Raw genomic sequence first — 14,155 nt, forward strand, 5'->3', positions numbered from 1 at the left:
AGTTCAGGTGAATTACATCATCTTCTGGCCAGGAGGCCTGTTAACATTTTAAGAAACTTATCTTTCTGTAAAGGTGATTTATTCCAAAGTCAGGCACCAGCCTCCAAAAAAGCCTTGGACAAAGCTGCATTCCTATAGATAGGGCAGAGGTGAGGTGGGCTCAATCAAGAAAAGAATTAACTCAAGGGTCCAAGGTTACAAACATTGAGGCTACTACTTACATTTCTATACACCCATTATATCAATCAATACACTGCCAAGGACACAGTAGGTAAGGAGTATGGAGACTTAGCAGCAAACATTGGCCCAATAAGTGAAAAACCCTTCACCAATACAATTTCTAATCAATCTTTTAACTACTCAAAGGAATCTGTGTTTAGACAGTTTAGAACATCTCCTGCCTCTTACAGCTGGGAGGCTCTGAACAATCACATGTGGCCGGAAAAACCTATTCAGGCAGGCTAGAGGATTTCCAAAGGAGTTTGTAGGTTAAACACTGTCACACCCAGGAATTATTAACTGGAGCTGTAAGCTAACTCTTTTTTCAGAGAGAGGTAGTGGGGGGCAGCCCCCCGTAAAGTCAGAGGTGTAGGTGAAAGCACAAAGCAGAAACTAGGCAGACTCTGGTTTTGGGGGTAGATGCTCGAGAATTTCCAGGGGGACCCCTGAGGCTCAATCCTGCCTTTGCATATGCCGAGCCTCCTTCCTCATGACCTTTGTCATGGGCGGAGTTCCTCATGCTGGCTCCCGGCAGTGATAGAATTCCAGTTGAGCTAGTCCAGATCCTGAAAGATGATCCTGTGGAAAGTGCTGCACTCAATATGCAATATGCAATATGCCGGCTCCTGGCAGAGCTGACTCATTGGAAAAGATCCTGATGCTGGGAAAGACTGAAGGCAAAAGGAGAAGGAGACAACAGAGGATGAGATGGTTAGATAGTCCCACTGATTCAATGGACCTGAGTTTGAGCAAACTCCGGAAGATAGTGAAGGACAGGGAAGTCTGGTGTGCTGCAGTCCATGGGGTTGCAAAAAGTTGGACAGGACTTATTGACGAAACAACAATAAAAGTTGACTGTCAATCTCTAAGCAAACCCTAGTGGGTAGGAAGTAGTGAGTGGTAGAGGAACAGGAAAAATCCTTGGTGAAACTGGAAACTATTCCTGAGTGATCACCACCAGGTCTGTAGTCTGCCTCCTCCTTCTGGGAGTCATATCCTTAGCGTATTCATGCCAGAGATGCTAGCTTACTGAGAAGTGAGGGTCGGGTATCAAAAGTCCTCCAAATCCCATCAAGAGGATGAATGCAACAGTTTCTTAGCCACCCTCCCCCTACATGTGCAGGGTAGATGAGCCTCACACACCTGAAGAACAGTCTGGAATCCAGGTGGCCCCTCCTGCTCTGTGTTCCATATTGGTGGGCTCCAAACTCTGTTTACCATTAAAAACAAAATCTCCTCAGTGAATTCATATTTCTTTCAAAATCAATTTTCTACATTATTTTAAATTATGTGTGCATGCTAAGTTGCTTTAGTCATGTCTGACTTTTTGCAACCCTATGGACCATAGGTCCTCTGTCCTCATGCTCCTCTGTCCATGGGATTCTCTAGGCAAGAATACTGGAGTGGGATGCCATGCCCTCCTCCAGGGGATCTTCCTGACCCAGGGATGGAACCTGCATCTCATGTCTCCTGCATTGGCAGGTGGGTTCTTTACTGCTGAACCACTGGGGAAGTTCATTTTAATTCATAAAACCCCTAAAAACAGAAATTAAAAAAGAATGAGATACACAGTGCTGAAAAATAATTTAAAAATATATAGATTTAGATTTGACTTCTTATAAGAAAATAGTAAAGTAAGTAGCATAAACAAGATACTTTTTTTCTATCACATAAAGAAATTCAAAAGAAGGCAACTCAGGTGTGATATGACATTTCCACAAAATTGTCAAGGAGCCAGACTAATCCCTCATCTCTTCTTTACCACCCCTAGGCTGTGGCTCTTGCTTTGAGGTCCAAAATGGCTTCTAGAGCTCCAGCCATCATATCCATAATTCAGGATGCAGGGTGCATGAAAGAAAGGTGTCGTGTCTATTTACTTTTTTGAGGTTAAAAAGGCTTTTTTTTGTGTGTGAAATACTAGTGATGGAAGTTGGTGAAAGTTTTTTAAAAGCTAAATTTCCTTAAAATGTTAGTTATATTATATATCTGACCATCTTGTTATTTCTTAAGCTTTTACTGATCATTTGCAAACTCTGAGAGTCTGATAGCCACTCAACTGGTTTCCCTTTTGTTTGCAAACACAGGAACTAGGAAACAAAACGATTTGCCCCTCAAACACACCCATCTAATTGGAGAAAGAATCCTCAATCGATTCTTAGATTCAAATTTCATCCCTTTTTTTTTTCTTTTCTTCAGAAACTCATAGGTTCATCACTACACAATATGCCGGTAATTCCAGCTTTTTGAGGGTGATTTCATCATTGGATGGATTCAAATATCAGATTGGCTAAATGTGTGAGCCTTTCTTCCCTAGGAACAGCTTTATAGAGACATGTATAGTTGACAGTATTTTCCAGAGAAGTTTCAAGAACACACTTACTGGGGCTTCCCTTGTGGCTCGGTGGTAAAGAATCTGCCTGCCAATGCACGGTCACTGGTTTGATCCCTGGTCTGGGAAGATCTCATATGCTGTGGAGCAGCTAAGTGCGTGCACCACAACTACCGAAGCCTGTGCACCCTAGAGCCCAGGCTCTGCAACAAGAGGAGCCACTGCAACGAGAAGCCTGTGCACCAAAATGAAGAGTAGCCCCCGCTTGTCACAACTAGAGAAAAGCCTGTGCGGCGTCGAAGACCCAGCACCCCCCCCCCCCCGCCCCAAGAAAAAAGAACACATTTACTTAACTCTCCATGAAGCACATGCAGGCAAAGAGCTGCCTGGGAAGGCATTTGAGGGTGGCCACACTACTCAGGCACTGGATGAATGAGGCAAGCTCTTCACTTTGGACTCTGGGACTGCTGGGTGACTTCCTGAGATTTGCTGAGCTCTGTCCTCTATGAATGTGCTTTGTTGATGGGGGTGCTATAAGCTCCTGTAGGCTGTGGTGTGTATCCATTTGAGGGGGTTGCTTTTCCTCCATTAGGGAAAGGTGAGTCAGAAATGGATGCCGATCAGACAATATGGGAAGTCAGCCGTGAGAGAATGGGCACGAGGCTACAGAGCGGGTGGGCAAGGTTCTCCTAATCACTGGCAGGGAAGATTAAAACTCGGGAAAGAGAAGCCTTGAGGCTGCTGAGCTTTCTAACAACAGTAAGGCTGTCATGAGTTACTGTGGTGGTTACTGTTGTCCCTGGTGTGTGAGGACGGTGACAGCAGCAATGGTGTCCATCACGTGAGATGGTCAGCCCCAGAGGCCTGGGCAGGCTGGCAGCTGCTGGGAGGAAGTGGCGGGTGGGAAGGCCAAGTGGCCAACTAGTGAACTAATGAGAGGCAGTGAGTGGGGGACAGTGTCTCTTTCTTGGAGGAACTTGAAATAGGTGTAGATACGGAATTTCTTTAAAAAAAAAATTTTTTTTTTTTTAATGGAGGATAATTGCTTTACAAAGTTGTGTTGGTTTCTGTCGTACAACAATGTGAATCAGCCATAAGTATGCATATGTCCCCTCCCTCTTGAACTTCCTTCCCACCTCCTACCCCTCTAGGTTGTCACAGAGCATCGGTTTGAGCTCCCTGTATCATACAGCAATCCCCACTGTCTATTTTACATACGGTAATATATATGTTTCAGTGCTACTCTCTCACTTGGTCCCTCCCTCTCCTTCCCCCAATGTGTCCACAAGTTTCTTTTCTATGTCTGCGTCCCTATTCCTGCCTTGCTAACAAGTTACTCAATACCATTTTCTAGATTCCATTATATATATGTGTGTGTTAATATACAATATTTGTTTTTCTCTTTCTGGCTTAGTTCACTCTGTATAATAGGCTCCAGGTTCATCCACCTCAAATACGTTCCCTTTTATGGCTGAGTAACTGAATTTCTAATGGAGAACAAAGTCTATTCAAGGAGGAGAGCAGCCAGGGGAAGAGCATACCTCAATGAATAAATTGAATAAATCTTGTGAATAAATCTCTGAGAGATTCTGTTAGTTCTTCCTACATTTCATGTGGGAAACTGAGGCAAGAACAGGTTAAAAACATTAAGGTCCTACTGTATGGCACGTGGAACTCTGCTCAATGTTATGTGGCAGCCTGGATGGGAGGGGAGTTGGGGGGAGAATGGATACATGTGTATGTATAGCTGAATCTCTTCACTGTTTACCTGAAACTATTACAACATTGCTAATCCGCTATACCCCAACAAAAAATAAGTTTTTTTTTAAAGAACGGGTTAAAAAGACACTGGATGATGGGTCTTCATGCAGCATAACATTAGGCAGCCTCTCTGAATGCTCTAGCCATTTGACACACAAACCCACTCTGAATGCCAACTCTCTAGTGGACACCGATCACTGGAAGATGAAGATATGCCACAGTGAGGGGTCAGGATGGCATGTCTAGAACGAGTGCCCACACTTCCCACGTGTTATCTCACTATTAGAGCTTTTAGACAATGTCCATTGCGAAAGGAAGGTTATTTATATTCTATATTTAGCCTAAAACTATGATAACATCCTTTGGCATGGCCTTTATCTGATGGTATTTGAAACTGAACCAACTTCCTGCTTCCAGGCATTAACAAATGAGGGACTTCATGTTGTCTAATGTAATTTCCTGACTTGAAGATAGATTTCTTTTCTCCAATTCATTCAAGTTGTGTTTTTTTTTTTTTTTTAAGAAAAGATCTCCTTTAGACATTAAAATTTCCCAGAATTGTTTAGGCTTTGTTATTGTTCTCAATGAGGATATTTCCTATTTAACTCCAGCTATGTCACTTGATGGGAATTCTTGTGACTATCCTTCACTGCCATGCTCAGATAATTTGCAGGAGACTGGAGAAATAAATCCACTGGCCTGTCGAGTATCAGAATCCCAATTTAGAACATTCATTCTAATAAGTGTCTGGCCAGAAGATCCAATGAAGAACAAGGATGATATCTACCTTCAAAGAGCTTACAATTTAAAGGAGTGAGGCAAAGGGACATTATTTATATAGGAAATTATCATGTCCCAACTTATCTCTGGGCTTCCCTAGTGTCTCAGTGGTAAAGAATCTGCCTCCAATGCAGGAGACATGAGTTTGATCCCTGGGTTGGAAAGATCCCTTGGAGAAGGAAATGGCAACCCACTCCAGTATTCTTGCCCGGGAAATCCTATGGACAGAGGAGCCTGGTGGGTTACAGTCCATGGGGTCACAAAAGAGTCGGACACGACTGAGCAACTTAACAACAACTTAGCTCCACTGACTTTTTTCCTCTGGGAGTGAAACTAAGGGAAGGGTGGGGTGGGGGAAATTATGCATGAAAACCTCTCAGTCTGAAGACTTATTACCTAAATATAAATCTCACTACATGAAAGGAGAGTGATTGTTCTGAGGCATCAAAAACTGTCATTTTTGTTTAGTGAGAGATAGTGCGTCGTCGCGGTTAGGAAAGTAGACTATTCTGCCAGGCTGCCAGGTTCAAACCCCTTCTCTGCCACTCACTATGCTTGTGATTTGGGGCAAGTTCTAAAGTTTCTGTGCCTCAGTTATCTAGTCTGAAAATGGGTGTGATAATTGGGTTGTTCCAAAGGTGAAATGCATTTAACAAGTTTAAATTGTTTAGAACAGTGTCTCACTGATAGTAAGTGCCCAGTATATATTAGCGACTATTAGCCAACTTCTAGCGACTATTAGCCAACTTCTAGCGACTATTAGCCAACTTCTAAAAGACTCCCATATTTTGAAGTTCACTGTTTTGGCAAAAGAGCTATATGTTTTTTCCTCTCTGATGTCCTAGTTTTTTGCTATAAAATTTACTCTGGTGCCTCGGATGGTAAAGAATCTGCCTGCAATGCAGGAGACCCAGGTTCAATCCCTGTATTGGGAAGATGCCCTGGAGAAGGAAATGGCAGCCCACTCCAGTATTCTTGCCTGGAGAATCCCATGGACAGAGGAGACTGGCAGGCTACAGTCCATGGGGTCGCAAACAGTCAGACACGACTGAAGTGACTAACACTACACCTATAGTATTTAATGCTCATTGTCTATGTCAGTGCAATCTGTAGATACGTGTAGTTTCAATAGAACAGAACTACTGCTGCCTATCTTGATGGGGCCAGGATCCCGGGCTATCGCTTTAGATTGCATTGGCATAGTGATGTCCCTCCATCTCTGCTCTAATGAAGATTTTGGTAGGATTTATGAGGAAAAATTTTCCAAAAGTTTAAATTAAAAAATATTGCTAGAACAATTATCTCATCATTATTTGCTCTCAGTTATTCTTTCTGTAGGACACTATATACATATCTCAATACCCAGAGCTGAAATCCATGGCAAACATTGCTGGGAAATAGCCATCATGGAAATGATATATTAAGCAGAGGGAAACTAAAGGTGTCACCTGTTTGCTCATAAGCAGTAGGATCCTTGGTCCTGAGCCGTCTCAGAACATTTAGAGTAGACACATTCTGGTCTTTGCAGAGGTGCTTTGCAGGCACTGAGCTTATCCTACACTCGTATGTGACCCCACTTCCTTGTCTATACTGGGCAGCAAGAGAGGCTCCTGACCTACTTTGGACATGAGTCAGGATCTCATCCGTAGAGATTTAGAACTGGCTCCATGGGACTTACCTGGTGGTCCAGGGGTTAAAACTCTGCCTTACAATGCAGGGGATTCAGGTTCACTCCATGACCAGGGATTGAACTAAGATCCCACATGCCATGGAACAGTTAAGTCCCTGGACCGCAACTAGAGATCCCACATGCTGCAACTAAGACCGGCCACCCCCACCCCCTGAAAAAAAATTTTTTTTTAAAGAACTGGCTCCATGAGGGCCAGGCTTTCCCTGTGTCTGACTTATGAACATGGAGACTCGGGAGGAATAGAAGTAGATGTGCAGGAAAAAGAAGGGAGGAGGGAGATTGCCAGGGTCCCGCTGGTTTTCAAGAAGCTGGCTCTCATCTCTCCAGAGGACCCGATTCATTATGCCTTTGAATTCTGTGAAACACCCACTGTATCCTCAGGAAATTTCTTTTGACTTAGTTAGAGTATATTGGTTTTGGTTAGTTGTAGTTACAGAGTCCACACTAATACGGCATTGTGTGGGGATGATAAAGCTGTCTTGACATTAAGGAAGATTCCTGCAATATCTGTGCCAGAGATTTGGAATCAGTGGGTTTACAAAGTGAGAGTTCAGTTGAAGAAGCAGAACTTCCATCAGTGCTCTGAAATAAGGAATGTATTATAGAAATTAGACCTGACACCATTGTGAGAGTGGCTGGAGGAAGGTTGTTAACCAGCTCTTGCGTGGCTAAAGGAGTTGGGGTGTGCAGGAAACTTGGAAACTGTGCAAGTCCGACTGTCAGAACAGGGCTGTGGAGGGGTTGATGGAGAGGTCTGTGTGTGTGCGTGTGCGCGTGTGCGTGCGCGCGCATGCTCAATCGTGTCTGATTCTTTGTGACCCAGTGGGTTGTAGCCCGCCAGGCTCCTCTGTCCGTGGGATTTCCCAGGCAAGAATACTGGAGTGGGTTGCCATTTCCTCCTCCAGGGAATCTTCCCGACCCAGGGTGTCTTCCTGTCTCTTGTGTCTCCTGCATTGGCAGGCAGATTCTTTACCACTGAGCTACGGGAGGTCTAGGGGAAGTCAATGTCTCTTTATGCCTGTGAGCGCACAGAGAAGCATTCGGGGATGTGTGAACCTGGATGTTGTCAGTTGGGGCGAGAAAGGACGAGCCAGAACCAGCCAGCACCTCTGCGTCTGTCTCCACTGCCTCTCACCAGCAGTGGCCTTTCATGTGAGATGGCTGTTGCTTCGCTGCCTCCTCCAGACAGCACACTTTTGGCCAGGGTAAGCAGTAACTATCCAGGGAAGGGCATTCTGCAGAGCAGAGTTCCTGGAATAATCAAGCTGATGACAGAATAGTCCTGTGTACAAATCTTTGATTGGCTAGGGATATACAATTCTACAAAGTAGCTAAGATATAAGCTTAGGAAAAAAAATTCTAAGTGATTATTGTGAACAAACATATTTGGGACCCACAGCTTTATGGCACCACCTTCTGCTCAGCCTGGTCAACCAAGATAAAAACCAGAGTCACCTTAGCTGCCTTCCTCTCAACTTCGCTCCGCATCCAGTCACCAAGTTTTATATAATTTTGCTTCCTACAGTATCTCCTGAACAAAGACCCCTCCTCTCCATGCTCATTATAAAAGCTCATGGTCTCCTACCTGGACTGTTGTCTCTTCATAACTGGTCTTTCTGCATCTTCCACAGGTCCATCCTACTACCATTACATAGTGCTGTCAACCCTGACTGCACTTTAGAATCATCTCGGGGACTTTAAAACACCCAGGGCTTACACCCCACCCTAGGCCATACATCAGACCCTCTCATGACAACCTGCTGTGGTACACACCACCATTAATTCTGTTTTGCAGAGGAGCAAATTGAAGATTCGCAAAGTTAAATAACTCCCCAGGGTTCACAGCTGAAAAGTACTGGGGTTAGATACGCACACAGTTATCTGAGGGCAGAGCCTGTACTCCTAACCACAGGTGGGATGCCTTCCAAACTGCGGTGCTGGGCAGGTTAGAGGGATGGTAGGGCTAGCAGCTGAGGTGGGAAACACAGGTGAGAGTGTACGGTTGAGGGGGAGTTGAGAACAGCTTTGAACTTCATTGGTTTGAATGGTTTCTTAGACAACCAAGCGGTGATATTCCGGCAGCAGCTGAAGATGCAATGAGGGGCGTCGGGGATGGGGAGGAATGGATGGGCACAAAGGACAGTGCTGACCTAGAAGGGACAGGATTCAGTGGGTGCAAAGGCGGGGGTGCAGGAGTCTGCAGCATGGTCTCCCGGGTTTCCATCCTGAGGGGAGGGGTCAAGGGGAGAGGGCTCTACCTTCAGAACAAAGCTGATGCTGGGAAAGCAGCAGTTTGGGGAATGGGCAGGAGAGGGCAGTGAGAATCCTTCTGGAGATACTTCACTTGAGATACCAGCAGAGCCGCTCGGTTGGAAATATGAATTGAGTTTGGGAGAGAGGTTGCTGTCAAAGATACCAACTGAAATTATATCAGGGTAGTTGAAACCTTGAAAGTAGATGAGATAGTCAGATGCAGAGTGAAGAATGCTCAAGAATAAAGGAAGGCTGAGGATGCAATTCTGGGGAAGACTAATGAATGAATGGGGAGAAAGGAGAAGCCAAAGGAGGAGGTCCAAAGGGAGGAGCAGGCAGGGGAGGAGGACAGGGAGGGATGGATGGAGAGATATAGACAGAAAGATAGATAATAGAAGAGAGATTTATTTTAAGGAACTGGTGCATGCATTTGTTAGGGCTGGCAATTATGAAATCTGTCAGGCAGGTCACAGCCTGGAAACAGGATTTGAGGTTTTAGTCTTGAGGGAGAGTTTTTCTCCGTCTGAAAGCCTCACTTTTTATCCTTAAGGACTTCAACTGATTGGATGAGGCATACCCATGTTATCAAGGGTCATCTCCTTTACTTACAGGCTTCCCTTGTAGCTCAGTTGGTAAAGAATCTGCCTGCAGTGCAGGAGACCCAGGTTCGATCCCTGGGTTGGGAAGATCCCCTGGAGAAGGAAATGGCAAGCCACTCCAGTATCCTTGCCTGTAAAATCTCATGGACAGAGAAGCCTAGCGGGCTATAGTCCATGGGGTCACAGATAGTAGGGCACGACTGAGCGACTAACACTTACTTATACCTACTCCTTTACTTAAAGTCAACTGACTGTAGATATAACCACAATTACAAAAGTGTGTCTACAGAAACACCTAGACTAGAGTTTGGTTAAACAGCTGGGTACCCTAGCCTGGCCCAGCTGACATATAAGACCTACATCCCAGTTCACTCCTGTTGACTTGGCATCCATACACATCTCCTTAAGCCATTCTTTATTTAAAAAAAGAATATTTACTTTGTTTTTTTTAGCTGTGGTAGGTCTTCATTGTGGTGTGCAGGCTTCTCATTGCGGTGGATTCTGTCATTGTGGAGAATAGGCTCTGGGTGAATGGCTTCAGTAATTGCAGCTCATGGGCTCAGTAGTTGTGGTACATGGGCTTAGTTGCTCCAAGGCATGTGGGATCATCCTGGACTAAGATCAAACAAGTACCCCGTTGCACTGCAAGCAGATTCTTAACCACCAGACCACCAGGGAAGTCATCCTTAAGCCATTCTTAGTCTCCAAGTAAAGACAATAACAAGCACTTCCGCTTAACATGATACAGCTGCCCCAAGTGTAACTGTAAACGCACGAACCTTCTCCCCAGAAGAAGATGTATAGTCCTTGGGTGATGTTTACTCTTTCCCTTCATGCCTAGGACCTAAATACTGTGTTGTAAATTTAACTGTTATTAATACATCCTATGTTATATAAGTGGATAAGTAAGAGAAGAAAACAAAGGTAAATTATAAAATAATACATCAAATATCTTTGTTTCTTTCCCTTTCTTATCCATGTATATACATAGTCATAACAAAATAAGGAAGAGATGTTCATAACAAAGTTCTTAGTTGTATTAGCTGGTTGGAGCTGCTATTTCTAACTACCTTCTTCCACTGATCGTTCTCTTTACCTTTGGGAAGCACCTCAGCTGGTCCTGGTTGTTCACCTTCTGGGGTGACACAAACCTTCACTCCTAAATGGTCTGGGCCATTAGCAGTCCTCCCTGAGCTAGGTTGTTATAGTTTTCCATGGACTTTAGTCAGAGGGCATGGAAACACTAAGAGGTTCCCTGAGGGGTCTCCTACATTCCAGATGTATGTGCTTCCTTACCTCCACTGTGGAAAGGCAGTCCAATGTCCCCTTGGTAGTCAGAATCAGTCATGCCAGCCAACACCCTGACTCCCTTCTTTGACTATTGATTCAGACACAAGCCACCCAAAGTTGCCAGGTGGCAATCTTAACTTCCAGTTAAATGCAATGATTGTTGTGTTTCTTCATGAAAACATTCGCCCTTTGGGACTAACACCACTAGATCAGCTGAGCATAAGGTTGTGGGAACAGACGGCAGACCTTGTGCTAGGGGATCACTAGGGCTAATGGTGAGAGATGCCACTCCCATTTCCATCCCCTGATTCTTGGACCCATGAATCTGGTCATGGGAGAAACAGCATCATATATTGGATACTGATTCAGAGCCTCCACAGAGAATTTCCTGGAGAACCTTGCCCAACTCTGCAAGATACTGCTATCTAGCTGATGCTGTAACTGAGTCTTCAAAAGGCTATTCCATTTCTCTATCCAGCTAGCTGCTTCAGGATGATAGGGAACATGGTAAGACTAGTGAATTCTGTGAGTCCATTGCCACATTCCAGTTGTTGTGAAGTGAGTTCCTTGATCAGAAGCAATGGTAGTGGATAAGGCATGCTATGAGTCTATGGGTGGCAGTTTTGGCAGAAGCACTGTGTGAAGGAAAAGGAACTCAGTGTACTCAGTGTAATTATCAATTCCAGTAGGAACAGAATGCTGTCCCTGTCATGATGGAAGTGGTTTAGCATAATCAACCTGTCACCAAGTGGCAAACTGGTTGATCACATTCAAAAAACTAAGATCATGGCATCTGGGCTCATCTCTTCATGGCAAATAGATGGGAAAACAATGGAAACAGTGACAGACTTTATTTTCTTGGGCTCCAAAATCACCGCAGATGATGACTGCAGCCATGAAATTAAAAGGTGCTTGCTCCTTGGAAGAAAAGTTATGACCAACCTAGACAGCATATTAAAAAGCAGAGACATCACTTTGCCGACAAAGGTCCATCTAGTCAAAGCTATAGTTTTTCCAGTAATCATGTATGGATGTGAGAGTTGGACCATAAAGAAAGCTGAGCACTAAAGAATGGATGCTTTTGAACTGTGGTGTTGGAGAAGACTCTTGAGAGTCCCTTGAACTGCAAGGAGATCCAACCAATCAATCCTAAAGGAAATCAGTCCTGAATATGCATTGGAAGGACTGATGCTGAAGCTGAAACTCCAATACTTTGGCCACCTGATGCAAAGAACTGACTTCTTAGAAAAGACCCTGATGATGGGAAAGATTGAAGGTGGGAGGAGAAGGGGACGACCGAGGATAAGATGGTTGGATAGCATCACCAACTCAATGGACATGAGTTTGAGTAAACTCCAGAAGATGGTGATGGACAAGGAAGCCTGGCGTGCTGTAGTCCTTGAGGTTGCAAAGAGTCAGACACGACTGAGAGACTGAATTGAACTGATCACTTTGGAGAATGCTGCCATATTGTTGGTCTTGCTGCTGGCAGATTGGACCCTCATTGGTGGCCATAGTCAGGCTGGCCTTGGTGAGTGGAAGTCTGTAATGCTGAGCCTCTGGATAACTTCCAGCCTTGCCACCATGACTGATTTGTTCATCAGCCTATTGGGCAATGTCAAGTGTAGCTGGAGAAGGAGGCTGGCTGGTACCCAAAGAACAGTGTCCTAGCCACTTGAGGATTACAAGCTTCCTCTGCTGAGATCAGACCATTTACCTGGGACACAGTATCTTGGAGTTGTTTTGGCTGTTCAGAGAGGTCTATCCACCTACCTCTTCCTCAGATCACCTTGTCACCAATTTTCTAGTCACGTTCCTTTCAAATCCCTGACCATCCAGCCAAACCATTGGTCACAGTCCATAAGCTGGTGTCTACTTGTACTTCTGGCCATTTCTCTTTTGAAGCAGACTGAATAACAAGGTTGACTGCTCAAAGGTCAGCAAGCTGGGCAGACTTGCATTCACCACTGTCCTTCAGGGATGTTCCAGAAGGGGCTATAGTACAGCTGTTGTCAACTTTCGGGTGGTGCCCGAACATTAGGCAGGCCTAAGTCTTCTCTTCCTCAATCAGCTGATCATAGGGAGCCGGCCCTGAGGCCGCAGGTGCAGGCTGGGAGGGAGAGGGAGGTGGGGGCCTTGGGCACTTGGGCCACTTCCTCATGTAACTTAAGCATGTCCTCTAGGTCTGCTTGAGCTGAGTCTCATATGTATCAGTTCCATTTGATGCTGGAGTGTTGCTGTACACACCTGGTCTTATGCCTGTGGTTCTGGCAGCACCCAGTTCATGGCAAGCAGCTCAGCTTGCATGGTGATGTGGTGGCCCATGGTTAAATGATCAGTTACTACTAGGCCCAGTAGTAAGTAAAATGCTGTTTCTCAAAATCCACAGAGGATGGCAGGGCCTTGCTCTGTAATCTTAAGGGTCTGTGAGGTGACTCCCTCTGGGGCTCTGACCCAGCCTCCATCAGCATCTACCACTGACTGTTGGATCTGCTGGATCACGTGGCTCAGCCGGCAAAGGGCAGCTCACAGTGCGACCTGGATGAGGTGCAGAGACTTGTTCTTGGTCCCACTCAAAATCAGCAGCTTTTTGGGTCACTTGGTAAACTGAATTGAGTAGCACTCCCAAACAGAGAAGGCAATGGCAACCCACTCCAGTACTCTTGCCTGGAAAATCCCATGGACGGAGGAGCCTGGTAGGCTGCAGTCCATGGGGTCATTAAGAGTCGAGCACGACTGAGCAACTTCACTTTCATGCATTGGAGAAGGAAATGGCAACCCATTCCAGTGTTCTTGCCTGGAGAATCTCAGGGATGGGGGAGCCTGGTGGGCTGCTGTCTATGGGGTCGCACAGAGTCTGACTGAAGCGACTTAGCAGCAGCAGCAGCAGCACTCCCAAATGAGGAACATGTTGTGTCCCAAACCCAAAGAGGACCATCAAGTGTTGTGTCTCTGTTTTGGTTATGAAAATATTAGTCGCTCAGTCGTGTTTGACTCTTTGCAACCCCATGGACTGTAGCTTGCCAGGCTCCTGTGTCCAAGGAATTCTCCAGGCAAGAATACTGGAGTGGGTAGTTATTCCCTTATCCAGCGGAATCTTACTGACCCAGGGGCTAAACCCAGGTCTCCTGCATTGCAGGCAGATTCTTTACTGTCTGAGCCACCAGGGTCATATAAAGGGCCAAATACAACAGCTTGCTGCTGCTGCTGCTGCTAAGTCGCTTCATTCGTGTC

The 14,155-nt window shown here is 45.3% G+C and overlaps 1 non-coding gene across 1 annotated transcript; it reads right to left on the reverse strand.

The window, feature by feature from the left end:
* Positions 1-2,409: 2,409 nt before the first annotated feature.
* LOC112444805 (small nucleolar RNA SNORD65) lies at positions 2,410-2,483 on the reverse strand. The gene has a single exon (XR_003033173.1). It is a non-coding gene; the product is annotated as a small nucleolar RNA SNORD65 (small nucleolar RNA).
* Positions 2,484-14,155: the final 11,672 nt, after the last annotated feature.

Source organism: Bos taurus, chromosome 28 (genome assembly GCF_002263795.3).
Source record: "Bos taurus isolate L1 Dominette 01449 registration number 42190680 breed Hereford chromosome 28, ARS-UCD2.0, whole genome shotgun sequence".
NCBI classification, from domain to species: domain Eukaryota; kingdom Metazoa; phylum Chordata; class Mammalia; order Artiodactyla; family Bovidae; genus Bos; species Bos taurus.